This window comes from Coenobita brevimanus, chromosome 58, assembly GCF_032717465.1.
Source record: "Coenobita brevimanus isolate Jiangsu-jjx chromosome 58, ASM3271746v2, whole genome shotgun sequence".
Taxonomy (NCBI): domain Eukaryota; kingdom Metazoa; phylum Arthropoda; class Malacostraca; order Decapoda; family Coenobitidae; genus Coenobita; species Coenobita brevimanus.
The window spans coordinates 33,735,351-33,743,011 of NC_137011.1; positions in this window are offsets into that span (position 1 = coordinate 33,735,351).

Consider the following 7,661-nt stretch of genomic DNA (forward strand, 5'->3'; position numbering starts at 1 on the left):
ATTTGCGGAAGTATTTACGAGATGCAGAGGGTGCTTGATTGTCTGGTGGAGGAAGGAGAAAAAGTGGGATTGGTAATAAATTGTGGAAAGACTGAAATTATTAATATGAACGTGGAGAACCAAATCAATTGTGTAATTGGGAATAATGTGAAGAATGTAGAAAACTTTAAATATCTGGGAACGATTGTATCATCTAATGGATCATTAAACAGTGAAATTGAGGAGAGGATTAGACAGGCTTGGCGAGCAGTTGGAATGTTGAAATCTGTTTGGAATAATAATATGCTTTCGGTACATACTAAAGTGAAAATTTACAAGTCCATGGTTAGACCAATTTTAATTTACGGGCATGAGTCATGGTACAGTACAATTGCAACAGATCAGAAAGTATTAGGATTTGAAAATAAAATACTGAGAAGGATTCTTGGGGTAAAGTGGCAAGACAGTTACAAATGCAAGAGTAAGGGATATTACGAGAGTGGAACCAGTTAATGAATATGTGAGACTGTCTCGCTGGAAGTGGCTGGGACACATATGCAGAAAAGAAGGTAGTTTAATACAGGATGTGCCAGAGTGGACTGCTAGAGGAAGAAGAGGTAGAGGTAGGCCGAGAGAAACCTGGTTGAGGACAATGAAAAAAGAAGCAGGAGAGGAGTGTTGGTGGGACCTGAAGGAGATGGCAAGAGACAAATATTGGTGGAGAGAGTTCATTGAGGCCCTATGCATCCCGTGGGGTGCCACAGGAAATGATTGATTGATTGATTGAGGAGAAACCGATGATAGTGAAGATGTCTTGTGATTCTTTGATGACTTCATATCTACTTTAATTCTTGCTCTCACCTCACGAATATCTGTAGCTGTAAGGGAGACATCTTGTAGTTAGTGAAGGAAAGAATACAGGTTGTGCTTAACCCATTATGTTCGCAAAATATCTCCTGAGCTGAATGAAATATTATGTGGATGAAACACACACACACACACACACACACACACACACACACACACACACACACACACACACACACACACACACACACACACACACACACACACACACACACACGTATATATTCAGGCTGAAGAGGTTCAGGGAAGCTTGTTAATGGTTGGAGAAAGTGTGTATTAAAAGTTAGTGAAAAATGTTTAATAGTTTTGTTTATAATTTTGGAAAGCTGATACTCTGCGTGGAATTACTGCCTTGTAGTTTGAGAAGCTTTCAGGCATAGTTTGAGTGTGCAGCTGAGATGAAGTTCCTGGTATGCAGAGAGAGAGAGAGAGAGAGAGAGGATACTTCGTGTTTCTGATATGCAGAGAGAGGGGGGAGGGGGGTGCTGGTGTACTTGCGTGCTTGTTAATGTGTTTGTGATTGTGTTATAATGTCGTGTCTGTGCATCCTGGCACACATGCATACAAGGACAGACAAGAAGCGGATTGAATACAAAGACACAGACACAGCAGAATGCTTGTGTGTGTGTGTGTGTGTGTGTGTGTGTGTGTCGGGCCCGTGGCTGAGAGCGCAATCTTGAGCCAGTCAAAAGAAAGTGAAGATATCTGGAGATGAGACTCTCCATTCAGTCCTCCTCCTAGTTCTCTCTCTCTCTCTCTCTCTCTCTCTCTCTCTCTCTGTTTCTTTAGTTCCCTCCAGTTTCCTTTCCATCCATCGCAGATTTCCTTCCACTCTCCTGTCAGTTATAATCTCACCTATCCTGCCTCACTACTATTCCTCACCCTCCTCCCACTTACATTCCTTTTTACCCAGTCTTCCTCTCACTGTCCTTCTCTCTCTCTCTCTCTCTCTCTCTCTCTCTCTCTCTCTCTCTCTCTCTCTCTCTCTCTCTCTCTCTCTCTCTCTCTTTTTCTAGTCCATATGTTCCTGTCATACTCCCTCCTTCTTTCCTCTCATTGCTCCGCATCTCATCCCTCGCTCTCTTCCGTATACTCGTATAATCGTCCTGTTTCTCTCCTCATTTATTGCTGGATATGGGCGTCGTAACGCGGTGGTATCGAACCGACGCTGCATATTATATAGACGTCCCTCAACTCCTTCCATATCCACTGACTGGTGGATGGTGAAATGCAGAAGACCAACAACCTCATTGTGCAGAAGTAGGGAGGGCAGCTTCAGCCTGCACTCCATCTGGTCACGTTAAGATGAACTAAAGACAAAACTGACAACAAAAAGAACAGCTTTGTTTTAAATATTTTGTATTTGTATGCGTCTTGTGGGAATATACTTGTATGCAGTGTAGTTATAATGTCTGTTTCTATATCCGCATCTATATAATATATACCGGTATACCGTGTGTGTGTGTGTGTGTGTGTGTGTGTGTGTGTGTGTGTGTGTGTGTGCGTGCGCGCGCGCTTGTTTATATTTGCTTACCCACGGTGGTTCCTGCACTATATTAGACTAAAGTATTCTCTGTATAATCTAAAACACGTCTCTAGTGTTGTACGTCTAGAGGTGTTTACAATCAGAAATTTTACTTATATTATCATCAGCATTAAATGGACAGTATAACATCAAAAGCTGTCTTCCTGTATCATATACCTATAATCTGCCTGTCGGTTTATGTAAAACTTTGGACACACTTCACGTAGTGCTGTGTTGTAACGAGTGCTGTGTTGTAATCAGTATCCGATAATCCCCTCAGCACAGTGACGTCATTGGTAATGTATTCTGTCAACCACCACACTATTTTATCACAGTGAAAATGTTAACACAGTAACTAACACTCCTTTCCTTATTTCAGGATGGCGTGTCCGCAACGTCGAGGATAATCAGCGAAATAATAAGGTAGGTAGAAGTTTGAGTAGTACTGTTACGGAGTGAGAGGACGAGGTCGAGGGAGAGTGGGCTAGAGTCTGAGTGGAATGGAGCAGGTTAGTAGCCAGTAGAATGAGTGAGGTTGATTGTTGTTGTTGATGATGATGATGACTAGTGGAGAGGCGGAGGAAGAGGAGATTAACCAGGGGAGGAGGAAGAGGAGGATATTTGGAGACAGGATGAATGTGTTATAACGCGTCCCCGTCCCGGAGGGGCTTGGGGAGGGTATTGTTTTCACTCGGTTTTTCTGTCTGTTTGTGTGACTGTCTGTCTGTCTGTCTGTCTGTCTTTTAACAACTTTACGCGAACACTACTGGTGTGCTTTTGATTAAAATTACAGGGATGATGGGCTATGACCTTCTAATCATCTGATTATTTGGGCCAAGGCCCAGGCTGTAGGCCTAGGCCCCCAAAATATCTATCTATCTATAGCCCGACGCCCTAATCCCGCAAAGGGTGGCCGCAGACAAAACGCCTCCAAGTCGCTCTGTCACCCACCATTTGACTACCCTCCCCCCAACTAACCCCCCCCTCCCTCATATACCTCTCAACTCCATCCCTCCACCTCATCCTCGGTCTACCCCTCCCTCTCCCTCCCTCCACCTCACCTACATAGACCCTCTTAGTCAGTCTTTAATTCTCAAAAAAAAAAAAAAAAAAAAAAAAATTGTCTTAACTCCTCTCAAATTCGTCATAACGACATGAAACCAAAACCAAAAAGGTGCATCTTTTAAATCTGCATCCTATAACATGCCTCATAATATCAGGGGGGTCACCCCCCAGTTAGCGGTAGCGGGGCCAATGTTAGGTGAGTCGGGCCTAAAACTTCATTTGGGCATAAAATCGTCAATTTTCACCCGATTTACACCAAGTTTGATATGTGACATCTTTGACTAGATTATCCTGTTGTGTTACTACGTCAGCAGTAAAATGACTGGCGGGGACGGGTTTTCTGTGCCTCGGCACCGCGTCTTGTTGCTGATGTTATTGCCACTTGGCGCATCTGGACGTGATCTCATTTGGTAGTTGATGATGATGATGGTGCTGGTGGTGGTGGTGAAGACGACGACTGCTTACTAAGTATAACGTGTTTACAGATGAAGTCACGTTCAGGATCTGTCTTGTACTATTGTACTTTATATTTTATTTAAGTTTTTTATTTACAGTCAATTCCAGAACCAGCAATGCGCTGAAAGCCAAGCACGAATGAATAGAAAATGACAGGTTAGCAGAAATTGTCAATCACAAGTTGAATTTACTACTGTATTACTGACGCAGTAGAGCAGTGATGCAAGAACAAATTGGTCCGCATGGTAGGACGTAGGTGTGGAAGTAATGAATATTATATTACAGTACATGTGTGGGGGTATTGGGCTTTGGAAATCGGAATAGTGAGAATGTGATCCAAAATCATTAGAGTGATGAAATGAGGTCTGCTGGTGTATGTTGTGTATATACAGTATATCTGAGGTCGACTGGGTCATTGTTGACCCACGATTTGGTCAGCTGAATTTGCATGTAGTAGGATAACGTATTACTAATACGAGACATAAAATTACTGACCCGTATGATGAGAGTCAGTAGTTGCAGTGCAGTTTGCTGCAACAAAAATAATTAGGCTAAAGTAAATTATTTTCATTACTGTTATATATGCGCGTTAGGTTCTAAGCCTAATTTATGGTTCATTGGAATAGTTCCACATTGATTATTTGTCTTCGTCAGTATACTTGACATTGCTACTAAGTGACTTACCAGTTTTGTGGAAAATGATTGGGGTAATTAATGTCTGTTGTTATCATCACTGTTGTTTAGCTCTTATTCTGTCAGATACTCCACGTGCTGAAGTTCTAAGCATCCCTAGGCAAGTACTTAAAATACATTGTAAAAAAAAGGAAAAAAAAAGGCTGGTGCACATTGTTGCCATCCAGAGGTGCGGTGTTGTTCTTTCACCCATAAATCAGACAAGAGTCTCTCGTCGCGCTGGGAAATGAGTGACGTGAGTGAGGGCCGCTTAGAATTCTGTACAGGTTTATCCTGTTGTTTGGAATTTTCACTGCTTTTTTCTGTAATCTTAATATACAGTTGCTAACAGTAATATTGTTCCACATTATACCTTCTCATGGTTGGACCAACTTGAGTATAATGTTCCAGCATACACCGGACGATTTTATTCAGCCGAAAGTCATAGAAGCCTGAAAGTGATAAGTATTGTTTTTCAGTCAACATCAGATTATTTTAATCAACTGAGAATAAGCCATAGAACCTTGAGTGTTCAGAAACTTTAAATACCGTATATTATAGTATTGGAAAGGCTTTGTTCACTGTCCCGTTATGTATCTAAGAAATTTATCAGAACTTACATCCACAGCTGTACGTACCCCTCTTTGCTCGTGAAACACGTATTGGTGTACCTTTGTATTTTTTTTTCTTACTTGCACTGACTGTGTATCATTCATTCATTTATTTTCCATGTATCTTTTAAAATTAACGGACGTTTGCAAGTTATATTGAGGGAATGTTTATATGTTATCTTTGTCGCTGTTGATTGGATGTAGTGTAGACGACCACACTATGCAAAAACTTTTAGGATTTTTTTTTTCTTTTTGTCAGAGAAAATGAACCAAAAATTGGAAGCCAGCAAAGCAGTTGTTTTCCCCACAAAAAATTGACAGACTGTAAGGATTTGTTAAAGAGAAGTAGGGTGGTTGTGAGAATACAGCCGACTCAGTCAAAAAGTGAGGTGACATGACCAGCTTCCCCCATCGGACCCTCCTCCTGCCCCGAGCACCAGTCGAAGGCATGTAACTGACAAGAACTCACAGAAACTATAAATAAAACTAACAGAAGGTTACCCATCAGACAGACAAAAGCTTGATATGATGCTTTTAAATATCTGTGAATAGCAGAGAGATAGACAGACAGATACGCTTCAAATAGCAGACAGACAGACACACTTCAAAAGATATATTTCTTTTGCGTTCTCTCACGGTTTTTCCCCGATATGCCGTCTCTCGTCCCATTATTTTCTTTCACACTTTCCTAGCCACTATATTTTCGTCATTCAGATTCAGTGGTCAGTCGATAGGTAGATAAACAGATAAGCTGATAGACTGACATAGGTAAACAGACATTGATTGGTATATACACTGACTGATTGATCGATAGTAGGGTAGAAAAATAAGTATATTGATGCTTAATATACATACATACATACACATAACTTACATGCATACATAGATACATATAGCTATACAAATAAATTGGTAGAGCGATCGATAGATAGGTACATAGATAGATATAGATAGAAAGGTAGACGGAAGGATAGTCCGAAGTAAAGACAGACAGATGGATAATTTGATAGACAGACAGTTAAATAGATGATTCTCCCGGGTTCCTGCTGTGAAAGTGAAATGCAGTGTAAATGTTTGCCTTGGTGTGGGTTTGGGAGGCAGGGCTGATTGAGTTGGTGGCAATAATTTGCACACACTTCACGTCAGTCACATAATGTTGACCCGCATTTAGCTTTTCAAATTAGCTCCTTTAATCCGATGGTATCTTTATCTGTTTGTTACTTCTAAACGATTTTATTTAGTTTTTCAAAGGCAAAGCATGGCTGCTTAGCCTGAAATGTTTTTGTTGGGAGGATATGCTTTATTCTGTCGGCACAAAATCTGGGCTAAAACAAGATTTCCAACATTCCTGAGAGATGCAGGATGGTCTCCACACAACTACAGTTCACAGACATGCTTGTATGCAAACTGGATTGATGGCAAATGAACTTAAGAAAACATAAGATCTCAAAATTTGCTTGTCACATGGATTGACGTTTGACCCCATAAATCATCTGAAAATGTCTAAATAAAAGATGAAAAGGGTGTCTAGTTTTTAGGCTTAAGGAGCAGTTTTGCTGTGTTTAAAGCGAACTGGTGAAGAAATAAAGTAATGGCGACAAGTTGAAGAAGAGTGTGCAAGAAAGAAAAAAGAAACGGAGGAAACAGTGTAGTGACCTAATTACCATCCCTCTGTTCTGAATGTTCAGCAGTAGCAAGAAATTAACGCTAGAATGTGATGCTAGTCACGAAGAAATGCTGTGGAAAGAATATATAGCCGTAGTATTATCTTAATTTTGCTAGAGCTGTACCAAGATTAAATAGAATACCATGCTAGTCACGAAAAAGTGCTACGGAAAGGATGTAAAGCTGGTAGCATATCGATCAGTAGTGTACACTTCTCGCGATGCAAATGTCCCGAGTCTAGGGCACGAACTCAATCTGTGTCAGACATTTAAAACGGGTGCTGGTAATATCCTAATAGTAATTAAAACGTTACAACTTTCACATGCGTCACATCCTATAGACACCTCTTCGTATTCGTACATCACCAGCGTAGGGAATGATCAGTTTTGGCTGTTTGCCTCCGTCTGAGGGAAATGCCCATTTTTGCAGTGGACTAATAGGAAATGACACAGATACAGTTGGAATTCTTGTTTACTATGATTTATTGTGGTTATAAGTCGTACACTTCCTCTTGATCTCCCACTTTTTTTTTTTTTTTTACTGCCTGATCTATTTCCTTCCTCTCCTTCATCTCCTTCACTTTCCTTTTCTTTTCGTGTCCCACTCTCTGCTTCTCGCTCCCTCCCTCTGTATCTCGTCGCTCTCTTTTTCTCTCCCACTCCTTCTCCCTCTCGTTTTCTTCCTCCCTCTCCCTCTCCAGCCACCTCATTCCTACAGTCTCTCATTCAGACTCTTACTCTCCATTCGCCCAATATGGCCACAACGCTTCAAAGTATTTCTCTTTTTCGCTTCACATAATTCTGCAGCAGCTTTTAAATCCT